The following is a 14,992-nucleotide window of genomic DNA, read 5'->3' as shown; positions in this document are numbered from 1 at the left end:
TATGCGTGTTTGGCGCCGTGCAGGTGAGCGCCACAATCAGGACTGCATACGACCGAGGCACACAGGGCCAACACCCGGCATCATGGTGTGGGGAGCGATCTCCTACACTGGCCGTACACCATTGGTGATCGTCGAGGGGACACTGAATAGTGCACGGTACATCCAAACCGTCATCGAACCCATCGTTCTACCATTCCTAGACCGGCAAGGGAACTTGCTGTTCCAACAGGACAATGCACGTCCGCATGTATCCCGTGACACCCAACGTGCTCTAGAAGGTGTAAGTCAACTACCCTGGCCAGCAAGATCTCCGGATCTGTCCCCCATTGAGCATGTTTGGGACTGGATGAAGCGTCGTCTCACGCGGTCTGCACGTCCAGCACGAACGCTGGTCCAACTGAGGCGCCAGGTGGAAATGGCATGGCAAGCCGTTCCACAGGACTACATCCAGCATCTCTACGATCGTCTCCATGGGAGAATAGCAGCCTGCATTGCTGCGAAAGGTGGATATACACTGTACTAGTGCCGACATTGTGCATGCTCTGCTGCCTGTGTCTATGTGCCTGTGGTTCTGTCAGTGTGATCATGTGATGTATCTGACCCCAGGAATGTGTCAATAAAGTTTCCCCTTCCTGGGACAATGAATTCACGGTGTTCTTATTTCAATTTCCAGGAGTGTAAGTGGGAGTTCAGATAACGATGATGGAGGTGGACAGCAACCACGAACTCTTCTCTCCCGTGTAGACCACAAAGGGTAAAAAATACTTAGATCCGATGGCTGTGGCGGCCAGGAGTAACCTGAGAGTTTCAAAAGGTTCAAATGTCTCTGAGCACTATGGGACTTAACTTCTAAGGTCACAGTCCCCTGGAACTTAGAACTACTTAAACCTGACTAACCTAAGGACATCACACACATCCATGCCCGAGGCAGGATTCGAACCTGCGACCGTAGCGATCGTGCGGTTCCAGACTGTAGCGCCTTTAACCGCTTGGCCACCCCGGCCGGCCGTGAGAGTTTCTCCTCGTGCTCACAAAAGCAGACCTGGACGATGCGAGCTGTATAAACACCCTGTCATCTACGAAAACAGCATCACCATTGAGGAACAAACATTCTACCGTGGAATGGACTTGATCAGCCGAAATGGTCACACAATTCTTGGCAGTAATATGACCTAGATGAATATTCATGGAATACCACCTGAGTCGAAACAAGGCTTCGGGCGTAGACAACATTCCATTAGAACTACTGACAGCCTTGGGAGAGCCAGTCCCGGCAAAACTCTACCATCTGGTGAGCAAGGTATATGAGACAGGCGAAATTCCCTCAGACTTCACGAAGAATATAATAATTCCAATCCAAAAGAAAGCAGGTGTTGACCGATGCGAAAATTATCGAACTATCAGTTTAATAAGTCATGGCTGCAAAATACTAACGCGAATTCTTTACAGACGAATGGAAAAACTAGTAGAAACCGACCTTGGGGAAGATCAGTTTGGATTCCGTAGAAATACTGGAAGACGTGAGGGAATACTGACCCTACGACTTATATTAGAAGCTAGATTAAGGAAAGGGAAACCTACGTTTCTAGCATTTCTATACTTAGAGAAAGCTTTTGACAATGTCGACTGAAATACTCTCTTTCAAATTCTGAAGGTGGCAGGGGTAAAATACAGGGACCGAAAGGCTATTTACAATTTGTACAGAAACCAGATGACAGTTATAAGAGTCGAAGGACACGAAAGGGAAGCAGTGGTTGGGAAGGGAGTGAGACAGGGTTGTAGCCTCTCCCCGATGTTATTCAGTCTGTACATTGAGCAAGCAGTGAAGTAAACAAAAGAAAAATTTGGGGTAGGTATTAAAATCCATGGAGAAGAAATAAAAACTTTAAAATTTCCCGATGACATTGTAATTCTGTCAGAGACAGCAAAGGACTTGGAAGAGCAGCTGAACGGAATGGACAGTGTCTTGAAAGGAGGATATAAGATGAACATCAACAAAAGCAAAACGAGTATAATGGAATGTAGTCGAATCAAATCGGATGATGCTGCGGGAGTTAGATTAGGAAATGAGACGCTTAAAGTAGTGAATGAGTTTTGCTTTTTGGGTTGCAAAATAACTGATGATGGTCGAAGTAGAGAGGATATAAAATGTAGACTGGCAATGGCTAGGAAAGCGTTTTTGAAGAGAAATTTGTTAACATTGGGTATAGATTTAAGTGTTAGGAAGTCGTTTCTGAATGTATTTGTATGGATTGTAGCCATGTATGGAAGTGAAACGTGGACGATTAATACTTTAGACAAGAAGAGAATAGAAGCTTTCGAAATGTGGTGCTACAGAAGAATGCTGAAGATTAGAGGGGTAGATCACATAACTAACAAGGATGTATTGAATAGAATTGGAGAGAAGAGATATTTGTGGTACAACTCGACTAGAAGAAGGGATAGGTTGGTAGGGCATATTTTGAGGCATCAAGGGATCACCAATTTAGTATTGGAGGGCAGCGTGGAGGGTAAAAATCGTAGGGGGAGACCAAGAGATGAATACACTAAGCAGATTCAGAAGGATGTAGGTTGCAGTAGTTACTGCGAGATGAAGCAGCTTGCACAGGAGAGAGTAGCATGGAGAGCTGCATCAAACCAGTCTCTGGACTGAAGACCACAACAACAACAACCACGATAAGGTGCTCAAATAATTAATGTATCCCATCATGTGACACTTTTTGGGACGTAAACTCGGCCAGAAGTTGTGAACAGTGTGAAACAAGTCCCATCTGACCAAATGGCGTTCTTCCATTGATCCACAGTCCAAGTGTCGTGGCTTTGGCAGCCCGTTTTCCTGTTATGGGCACTTGAGTCAGTGACCAGTGGTTCTGTAATTCCAACTCGCCGTGCAATTCCCGGCTTCTGAAGCTCCCTTCGTATTGTTTTGGTGCTGACGGGATTCTCGAGTGCAACAGTCAGTTCTGCAGTGATTTTTGCTGGTGTGGTCCTCCCATTATTCGTCCAAATTCTTTTCAGTGACCGTCTGTCCGATCACTGGACACAGACTTTCGTCCGTATTGTGACTTAGCGGATGACGTTTACCTGCTTTTCTTGTATTCGGTAGAAATCTTCGATATAGTGCCTGTTGAAACACCAGACAATGACTATTGTGATTACGGAAGCACCGACCATAAGATTACCAACAATTTCTCCACGTTCGAATTCACTATCTGCGACTTAATGCACTCACACAGAACGCTGGTCTGACTACGATTAACTCTTGAATAACGCAGGCTGCGGGTTTGGCTTGTATCTGCATTTATGTTCAGGCACGCACTTCCCTCGGTGTTTCCATGTTCTTGTCCAACTGCTATATATATTTTGGCATTAAAGGCGAGCCCACATCCGTGGATTCTCAAATCCGCAGCTCCTGTTGACTTACGTATCTCGTTTTGTCCACTGTTTTGTTCAGATTCATATAATGTTTGATTATTGTTATTGAACACAAACCATACTGCTCCACTTGAATATAGTATCGTCAGTGTTTCCACCGTGCTACTTCTTAGAAGCTGCTTCTCCCATAAATCTGCCAGTGACTGATGTAACTCTTTGACAGCTTTCCAGAACAGCCCACAGCTGCCCATTTTCAGTTGATGCAACTCCTTTTATTATGTTGAGTTGTGATGTCATACTTATGGTGTCAACAAAGTCCTATGCCAGATTTACGAAATGTCTTATAAATCAAATTATTCTTTCTACAGTTTTAAATGACCAAGTTGCACTATGAATCGGTCAAACAAAATAGCATTCCAGGACTCTCACAGGTTGTCGGTTGTATTGCCACGCAAATCCCGTTGATTATGTATTGAGTAAACCTGGATGGCATGGCGACAGAAGTGCTGAAAATATGTAACAGCCACTATCATTAATCACTGCACAAAGGTCAAACAAAAAATGAAACGCAATGTGACGAAATAGTTCAAGGATGAAAAGATGGTTGTAAGCGTCCAACGGATACAGTATTTCAACAAGCGGCTTCGTTCCCTTCAGCAGGTGCGTTGATGAACTAACCCTCCAGCAGCCGGCACGATACGTATATCTCTCCCCCCCCCCCCCCCCCCCCATTATCTTCAGCTCCCTCCAACTCGTCGCTCCGTCAGCGGATCGTGCCCAGGGATGCGTCCCGTCGGCATCTCTATTGTTGTTCTGCCTGCCCTCACGGTCACTCCATTGTGTGGTATCTCCTTCTTCTTAACCAGTCTAGATGCGGGTTCCCAGGCCTTTCCGAGGATGTAGTCACTTTCACGATTGATAAGCTACTGGAGTCACCACAGATTCTTTAATGACACAGTCCCGGAAGTTAGATGTCTGTGTCAGAACCTTAGTATGGTCGTAATCCATCGGGTATAGTTCCGTGTAGCCACGGTCTTGCGACTGTCAACCCGATAGGCTGTTGTAGTCTGGGATGCCCTTGGTCTTCATAAGAGAAAGTGGCTTCTCACCTACGTAGGCCATGCCATACTGGTGGGGGATCTGATAGACCCTGCACTTCTACAGTCCAAGACACTACCAAGCAGTACCTATGATTTAGCTCCTGGTCGTATATCAGTCAGTAATTGTGGAACACTGCCCATCGGAACTACACAGAACGGATTACGACCAAACTAAGGGTTCTGACTTCTGGGACTGTATGATTAATGAATCTACCGAGATTTCAGTAAGGGAACAGCTGATCAGTCATGACAGTGGTACATCCTTAGCTAGGTCTGGGAACCCAAAATTAGTCTGATTAAGAAGAGGAAAGAGTCATCCCACAACGAATTGACCTCAGGGGCTGGAGGAGTAACATCAGACACCCATCAACACTCGTCTCTGGATGTGACGAGGCGTAGGCTGGAAAGGGGTTGGGGTTGACGGGGAAGGAGAGATAAGCCCTGTGCTGGCTCCCAGGCAGTCAGTTCATCAGCGAATCTGATGATGGGAATGTGGTCGCTTGCCAAAAGATTGCGGCCATTGAACATTAATATCACATCCAGGAGTTCACCATCGAAAAATTACGCTGGGAGAAGTTTAAGAAGCACAGGCGTATTGTGGTTGATACATACATAAAAAGATTGGATTTAATTCACAGATCACAAATCTGGGCTTTGATTTTGCCAAGGCAAACTGTTTCTTAAATTATGGATGCATTTGTATCGACACTTGAATTAATCAATAATAATCAAAAAATTGCCTTCGGGATTAAATTACCCGTATCGAGGTATTTCGGCCTCATGAGTCGATTCTGATGCGTAATAGCTCCAGAATGGTTTTCAAAGAAAGTACCAAAAAGTAAGTTGAGCTATTAGGCTCTGTGGCATTACGTTATGGGAGCTACCCCCCACGAAACCTATTACGTCAAAGCGAATAAGAGGTGTCTGAGTTACAATAACTTTTAGTATTTCTGAGGACATTTTCCGAAAGAGGAACACACTTTGAAAATCTGAATTACAGGAAGAAACCTAAACCTGATAAAGTAAATGCACTGATTTTTCGATCTTTCGTGACTACAGTCTCTTTCAGTAAGGTTTTTGTGCAGGCTGCATAGATCACTTCTTCTCAGCACTTCATCATCTGCACTGATCAGCCAAAACACTACGATCTCTGCCCACCAAGGCGTGACGCTGCGTGAACGTGACGCGGTAACAAAAGCATGTAAGCAGAGCAGATACAGACAGGGAATCACCCTAGCAAAGATATGGACCGAAAATGTGGAAATTCATTGAGATAAAGAGCAGATCATTATTATGTAGAGCCTGTGAACGAGTATCTCGAAAACGGCGAAGTTGGTCGAATGTCCACGTGCTACTGTCGTGAGCATCTACAGAAAGAGGTGGAAGGACAGTGAAACTACCACTGGTTGGACGATCACGACTCATTAAACAACGATGGATTCGGAGGCTTGTCTGCTCTGTAAAGTAGAATAGATGGTGATACGTGGTACCTCTGCCGAAAGAGGACAACGCTGGTGCACGCCCAAGTGTTTCTGATCACACCGTTCACCGTACACTATTGAACATGGAGCTTCGCAGCAGACCACCCCTAGGTGATCACATGTTACCCGACGACATCGTCAGTTACGATTGCAGTGGGCACCGAACTATTGGGATTCGACTGTCGATCAACGGATTGTCGATCATCTGCTGAATCACATTTTTTATACGCTAGGTCGCTTGTCCTCTCCACAAAAGCCGTCATCGATGTGAACGGCAACTCGAGACGCGCAGCGCGCCACGAATGTATCGCCTGGTAGGAGCGGTGTTATTCTATTAGAGACATTCTTCTGCGCTTGAATGGGACCTATGGTGGGAATGGAAGGCACGCTGATAGCTGCGAACCACCTGCATCCCTCCATGCTTGATGTCTTCCCCGCCAGCGACATAATCTTTCAGCAGTCCGTGTCTCGGAGACAGAACCTGCTACAGTGGTTCGAGGAGCATTATAGTGAACTCACGTTGATGTCTCGAAGACCAGATTCGCCTGATGTAAATCCTGTGGAATGCCTCTGGGTCGCTTTCGGGTGCCATCATCGCGTACGCAGGTCAGCCGGCCGTTCTTAGACTTCTAATGCCACATACCTCCACAAGCCTCACAACAAATTGTCGGATGCCTGACACGCAAAATCGGTTATGTATTTCGTTCCAAAGACGGACAGACAAGCTATTAAGCAGGTGGTGGTAACGTTTTGGCTCATCGGTGTATAAGTAAAATGGTTAATATGAAAAGAAGAGCATCATTTCAAGTAATTTTATGTTGTAGTCAAAAATGTCTGTTGCTGCATCAGAACCTGCTTTTGTTGAGAGAAAATGTCGGATAGGTTGACAGATGGTCTTCCTTCTGAAGCAATCGTTCAGATATAATTGGAGCACTCGCAGTCGACCTTTGGTTTAGCTAAAGAGCAGAGAACTCAATAGAATGACGTCACAACGTGTCACTACAGATGAGGGTAACCGATGCAGGTGTGTTGTCAGGCCGACCTCTCAGCTAGGCAACGGGTGAATGAGTTTGTAACGTATCCCCTTTGTAGCTCCGATCGGTTGAGCGCTAGACCGTGTGCTTCTGCACGTGAATGGTTAGAAAACGAAGGATCGATCCCAAATCGAAGTGCAGAAAGTGTACAACAAACCGTCGTAAAAAACGTTAATCGCTCCCACAAATTTCTCACATTCAAATAGTAATTAATTAATAATTAATATAACTTGTGTGGATCAAATTGGGATAGATAGGGTTCAGAGCTCGCACTCTGATGTACAGGAACTGAAAAGTTAATCACAAAGTATTTTGTACTCTTCGAATACGCAGCTGTTGATAGGCATGATGTTAAGAAGAGTTCCACAAGGAGTCATGTCACCTAATGAATTATAAATCCGCAAGGAAATGCTCCTTACATGCGAAACTCAGATGGATGACTAAGGGCTGACTGTAAGGTTATACCGCGTATAGTGTTCAAAACGGTTATGACACAGAATTTGTTAACCCAACTAACAGAAATATATTAAAAAGGAAAAACGTTCTTTTCCGTAGAGAAAGAGATCTTAGAACCCTTGGACCAGCCCATCAAAATACCATATCTCGGTCTAATATCAGAAAAAACAGGCGGATCTAGAAGACCCAAAAACATCATTCCAGCGTATTTTACACTACTGGCCATTACAATTGCTACACCAAGAAGAAATGCAGATGATAAACGGGTATTCATTGGACAAATATACTAGAACTGACATGTGATTACACTTTCACGCAATTTGGGTGCATAGATACTGAGAAATCAGTACCCAGAACAACCACCTCACGCCGTGATAACGGCCTTTATAAGCCTGGGCATTGAGTCAAACAGAGCTTGGATGGCTTGTACAGGTACAGCTGCCCATGCAGCTTCAACACGATACCACAGTTCATCAAGAGTAGTGACTAGTGTATTGTGACGAGCCAGTTGTTCGGCCACCATTGACCAGACGTTTTCAATTGGTGAGAGATCTGGAGAATGTGCTGGCCAGGGCAGCAGTCGAACATTTTCTGTATCAAGAAAGGCCTGTACAGGACCAGCAACATGCGGTTGTGCATTATCCTGCTGAAATGTAGGGTTTCGCAGGGATCGAATGAAGGGTAGAGGCACGGGTCGTAACACATCTGAAATGTAACGTCCACTGTTCAAAGTGCCGTCAATGCGAACAAGAGGTGACCGAGACGTGTAACCAATGACACCCCACACCATCACGCCGGGTGATACGCCAGTATGGCGACGACCAATACATGCTTCCAATGTGCGTTCACCGCGATGTCGCCAAACACGGATGCGACCATCGTGATTCTGTAAACAGAACTTGGATTCATCCAAAAAATGACGCTTTGCCATTCGTGCACCCAGGTTCGTCGTTGAGTACACTATCACAGGCGATCCTATCTGTGATGCAGCGTCAAGCGTAACCGCAGCCATGGTCTCGGAGATGATAGTCCATGCCGCTGCAAACGTCGTCGAACTGTTCGTGCAGATGGTTGTTGTCTTGCAAACGTCCCCATCTGTTGACTCAGGGATCGAGACGTGGCTGCGCGACCTGTTACAGCCATGCGGATAAGATGCCTGTCATCTCGACTGCTAGTGATACGAGGCCGTTGGGATCCAGCACGGTGTACCGTATTACCCTCCTGAACCCACCGATTCCATATTCTTCTAACAGTCATTGGATTCGACCAACGCGAGCAGCAATGTCGCGATACGATAAACCGCAATCGCGATAGGCTACAATCCGAACTTTATCAAAGTCAGAAACGTGATGGTACCCATTTCTCCTCCTTACACGAGGCATCACAACAACGTTTCACCACGCAATGCCGGTCAACTGCTGTTTGTGTATGAGAAATTGGTTGGAAACTTTCCTCATGTCAGCACATTGTAGGTGTCGCCACCGGCGCCAACCTTGTGTGAATGCTCTGAAAAGCTTATCATTTGGATATCACAGCAACTTCTTCCTGTCGGTTAAATTTCGCGTCTGTAGCACGTCATCATCCTCATGTAGCAATTTTAATGGCCAGTAGTGTACTTCTTCGGATATAGGTAGCGAACTTAGCATAAGGGAAAAGCTATGATAAATAAAATATAATGAAGCGCGTGTGTAGTGCATTACATGTAATGATTTCCTTATGAAATATGTTGGGCAAACTGGTAGGTCATTTCTAAATAGATTTCAGGAACATCTTAATTTAAACAGTCCCCTGTCTGCATTAACATACAGGAAGAGGGGCACAACATCACAAGCCGTTCGGGATATTTAAAAATACTTCACAAAATAGAAAAATGTCATACTTTGAATATATTAGATGAAGTTGAAGTTCTTAGACGCCAAAATGAGATTACAGAGTTCACGTTGAATATTTGATTAGAATTAAAGCCCCATAACATTCTAGGTAATTTCGATTATTTATTCGATCAGGTATTAACACGAAATAAAATTCAGTATTATCCTCGCTTGTAAAGGGAGCGACCAAGTGCTGCTAATCATGAGTACACGCTGTCACACTGCCCACGTAGATAGTTTCCATTCTGCCAGCCCTTCAGCCCGTCTCAGCCGCTTGTGCGGACGGCTTCTACTGTTCCCAATACCGGGTTTTCCTGCTGTCGCACGGGGAACAAAGGTCCACCTCATACCATTCCATACAGTAATTTACGAGTACACTGTGCCCCGACTACCCATGTTGGTAGTAACAATTTTTTATTGCCAGTCCGGCCTCTGAAAATTTTTTTAAGAAATTTTAATGTTTTCTCACTATAAAGTACTTTTTGTTCTTTTAGAGACAGACAGTTTTTAAAATGTGGCTTTATAACTGCATGATTCACCCATCAACGATCTACGAAATTAATGGATCACGTCTTTGTCTCCTTTCGTTCGCCAATGAAATGTAGACAATTGTCACTGAATAATATATCTTGACTAGGAGCGATCATCAACATTGGCGGCCGAAGACGTCCTGGATAAGAAGTCACCCTCACTCTGTCAACGGCCTTGTCAAAGAGGGCGGAGGAGCGGACGGAAGTTCTGGGCACTCTCTGGCCCTTGAGGTGGGAAACCTCCGATAAAAGCAGAAGAATCAGCAGCGATCAATGGCTTGGGGATGCAGAAGGCAATGGAAATCACTGCATGAAAGACACATACTGTGTATCCACAGGATATGTGGCTTGTAGCTGAAAAAGTGTCCTGATTATCTTACCACTGGCAAAAGATTCCGGATTAGTCTGGGAGGGGACTGCCAAGGGGGAGGTGACCATGAGAAAAAGATTGAGTAAAGAAATCGTATTGTTCTACGAGTCGGGGCATGGAATGATAGAGGTTTGCACGTGGTAGGGAAGATAGAAAATTTGAAAAGGGAAATTCTAAGGCTCATTCTAGATGTAGTGGGGGGTCAGTGAAGTGAAGCGTATCGGATAATATAATAGAAGCAGAAAATGGTATAACGAGAATAGGATTCGTTATTCGTAGCAAACTAACACCAACACCGACACCAATAGTTCAGGTGTATATGTCGATGTCGCTAGCCCAACATCACGAGATAGAGGAGGTGTGTACTGTTATTGAACGGGTAATTCAGTACGTAAAGGGAAATTAATATCTAATAGTCTATGGGTATCGGAATGTGGTTGTAGGGGAAGGAGTAGAAAAGAGCGTTGTGGGAGAATATGAGCTTCGAACTAGGAATAATATAGGAGAACGAATAATTGAGTTATGCAATAAACGTCAGCTAGTAATAGCGAACACACTGCTAAAGACTCACAAGAGGAGGAGGTACAGTTGAAAAGGGCCGGGAAATACGGGGAGATTTCAGTTACATTACATCATGGTCAGGAGGAGATTCCGAAATCAGATACTGGGTTGTAAGGCGTACCCAGGAGCAGATACGAACTCAGATCACAGTTTATTAGTGATCAACAGTAGGCTGAAGTTTAACAGATTAGTCAGGAAAAGTCAGTGTGCACAGAAGTATAATACCAGGGAATGAGGAAATTTGCTTGAAGTTCTCTGAGGCTATAGATATTCCGAAACGGAATAGCTCTGTAGTCAGTCCAATTGAAGAGGAAATCACTAAAGAGAGCAATTACTGACGTTGGGAAGAAAAACTTAGGCGTAAATAAGGTAACTGCAAAGAAACCATGGGCAGCAGAAGAAACACCACAGCTCATCGATGAAAGACGGAAGCACAAAAATGTTCAGCGAAATTCAGGAATGCAGAAGTACAAGCCATTTAGCAATGAAATGAATAGGAAGATCAGGGAGGCTAAGACGAAAATCCTGCAGAAAAAATGAAAAATCGAAAAAGAAATTATTATAATAAGGACTGATTCAGCATACAGAAAAGTCAAAACAGTCTTCGGTGAAGTTAAAAGCAAGGGTGATAACGTAAAGAGTGCAACGCGAATTCCACTGTTAAATGCTGAGGAGAGAGCGGATAGCTGGAAAGAGTACAATGAAGACCTTTATGAGGGGGAAGACTCTGCCTGATGACGTGATAGGAGAAGAATCAGTAGTCGATATACAAGTCGATGTACAAGAGATAGAGGATTCGGCATTAGAATCAGAATTTAAAAGAGCTTTGGAAGACCTAAGATCAAAGAAGGCCGAAGTGATAGATAGCACTCCATCAGAATTTCTAAAATCATTAAGGAAAGTGGCAACAAAACGACTATTCACTTTGGTATGTAGAATGTATGAGTCCGGCGGTATACCATCTGACTTTCGGAAAAACATCATCCACACAATTACGAAGATTGTAAGAGCCGACAAATGCGAGAGTTATCGCACAGTCAGCTTAACAGTTCATGCATCCAAGTTGCTGACACGAATTATGTACAGAAGAAAGGAAAAGAATTGAGGATCTGTTAGGTTTCGATCAGTTTGGCTTTAGAAAACGTAAAGGCACCAGCGACGCAATTCTGATGTTGTGGTTGATAATGGAAGCAAGGCTGAAGAAATGGAAAAATGAGCGTATGGCGTCAGTGGCCGGGAGTTCCCAGGCGAGAAGTTCGGCCGCCAAGTGCAGGTCTTATTGAGTGCGACGCCACAGTGGGCGACTTTCGCGTCGACAATGGGGATGAAATGATGATGAGGACAGTACAACACCCAGTCGCTGAGGGGAAACAATCTCCTACTCCAGCGGGGAACCGAACCCGGGCTCCCGTGCGTGGCAGTCCAACGCGCTGACCGTTTGTTTTTTTTGTTTTTTTTGTTTTTTGTTTTTAACACGCTTCTTCTCAACGACAAAAGAAGTATGCCCCTTCTGTTGCCTTTGTTTGCAACATGGCTTGAATAAAAATAAATGTAAATTCCATTGAGAAGGCAGTCACATAATTGTTATGGAAATGTAACTGCAACTATAAATTTCGTTCTCCGTGCGTGGAAAAACGGAAAGAAGCAAACTCATTATTGCTGATAAGTAAAATTTTCTTCTTCACAAGATAATGAAGTAAATTAGGTTTCTACTGCTTGATTTTACACATAATTAACAGAAATGTGTCTTCCTGTGAAAAGAAAAGGAAAGAAAGATAGAAACTAAATAAAGGGTATATACCAGTTTCATCACTGTGCTTCCCGCAAAACAAAGTAATAGATTACCGTTCAGCTAATGGGGCGGACAAGGCTGAAGAAAAATCAAGACACTTGTCGACCTGGAAAAAGCAATCGAGAATGTAAAATGGTGCAAGATGTTCGAAATTCTAAGTAAAATAGGGGTAAGCTTCAGGGAAAGACAGGTAATATACAATAAGTACAAAAACTAAGAGGGATCAATAAGAGTGGAAGACCAAGAACAATGTGCTCAGATTAAAAGGGTGTAAGACAGGGATGTAGTCTTTCGCCTCTAGTGTCAAATTTATGCATCGAAGAAGCAATTATGGAAATAAAAGAAAGGTTCGAGAGTAGAATTAAAAATTCATGGTGAAAGGATATCGATGATAAGATTCGCTGAGGACATTGCTCTCCTTAGTGAAAGGGAAGAAGAATTACAGGGTCTGCTGACAAGGGAACCTCCCCATCGCACCCTCCCTCAGATTTATTTATAAGTTGGCACAGTGGATAGGCCTTGAAAAACTGAACACAGATCAATCGAGAAAACAGGAAGAAGTTGTGTGGAACTATGAAAAAAATAAGCAAAATATACAAATTGAGTAGTCTATGCGAAGATAGGCAACATCAAGTATACTGTGAGCGCAGGAGCGCCGTGGTCTCGTGGTTAGCGTGAGCAGCTGCGAAACGAGAGGTCCTTGGTTCAAGTCTTCCTCGAGTGAGAAGTTTACTTTCTTTATTTTCGCGACTCTGTTCACTGTAATAAGTTTAGTGTCTGTGCGATTAGTAGACGAAGGGACGTGCCTCTCCAATGGGAACCGAAAACATTTGGTCGCAAGGTCATAGGTCTACCGATTCCTCCACAAGAAAACACGTCTGATACATTCTATACTACACTGCGTCACATGACACGAATATGTTGTGGACCCACCTAACTTGAACACTTGGTGAATGGGTAAGAAGATTCTTCTACCTTGCCCGATTTAGGTTTTCTTGTGGATGTGATAATCACTCCCAAAAAAGTGATGAATCCACAAGAGTTTGTCACATAAACTGCAACAAATGAATGCAACCGTTTCAGAGTCTCACAGTTTTCCCAGTGCTCTGTCAAAACATATGTTTTGTTTCGATGTTTGTTTAGGTGTAGCGTTATCTCGCATCGGACGGAAGGACGGACGGATAATAATTGTCTGAAAATAAAAAAATTATCTTTTCACTCGAGGGAAGTCTTGAACCTAGGACCTCTCATTCCGCAGCTGCTCACGCTAACCACGGGACCACGGCGCTCCTGCGCTCACAGTATACTTGATGTTGCTTATCTTCGCATGGACTGCTCAGTTTGTATATTTTACTTATTTTTCTCATAGTTCCATACAACTTCTTCGTGTTTTCTCGATTGATCTGTGTTCAGTTTTTCAAGACCTATCCACTGTGCCAACTTATAACTAAATCTGAGGGGGGAGCGACGGGGAGGTTTCCTTTTGAGTAGAATAAACTGTCTAAAGAGTAAAGAAAATGGACTGAGAGTAAATCTAAAAAAGACGAAAGTAGTGAGAAGTAGCAGAAATGGGAACAAATAGAAATTTAACATTACGATTAGTGATCACGAAGCAGATGAAGTTGTGGAATTTTGCTACCTAGCCAGCAAATGACACATGAGGGGCGGAGCAGGAAGGACATCAAAAGCAGACCAACACTGGCAAAAAGGGCATTCCTGGCCAAGAGAAGTCTGCTAGTTTCAAACACAGGCCTTAATTTAAGGAAGAAATATCTGAGAAAGTACGTCTGGAGCACAGCGTTGTATGGTCGTGAAACAGGTACTGTGGGTAAAGGAGAGAATCGAAGCATTTGAGATGTGTTGTTAGAGAAGATTGTTGAAAATTTGCTGGGATGATATGATAATAAATGTGGATGTTCCCCAGGGAATCAGCGAGGAAAGGAATATATGGAAAACACTGATAAGAACAAGGGACAGGATGATAGGACATTTGTTAAGACTTGAGGGAATGACTTCCATGCTACTAGAGGAAGTTGCAGAGGGTAAAAGCTGTAGACGAAAACAGAGATTGGAGTACACCTAACAAATAATTGAGCGCGTAGGTTGTGCTCCTCTAACATGAAGAGGTTGGCACAGGAGAGGAATTCGTAGAGGGTTGCATCAAACCAGTCAGAAGACTGACGACTTAAAAAAAATAAAAAAAATAAAAAAAACTATTACTCTTCACCATGTAGACTGCACCTGATTATATGGATCCTTTAGTTAAAGTTGTAACGAAAGTTTCCATTTTCAGAATTAATTAATGGTATGGGGCATTTTGCGAAATTTCAAATTATTACAAAATTCGATTAAACGGTTTTCTAAAACATTAAATACATTTCAACTTTTATATGAGAAAAAATTTTTTTTCATCATTGTTTCG

The sequence above is a fragment of the Schistocerca americana genome, chromosome 7 (assembly GCF_021461395.2).
Source record: "Schistocerca americana isolate TAMUIC-IGC-003095 chromosome 7, iqSchAmer2.1, whole genome shotgun sequence".
NCBI lineage: Eukaryota > Metazoa > Arthropoda > Insecta > Orthoptera > Acrididae > Schistocerca > Schistocerca americana.
This window is presented reverse-complemented; position numbering follows the sequence as displayed.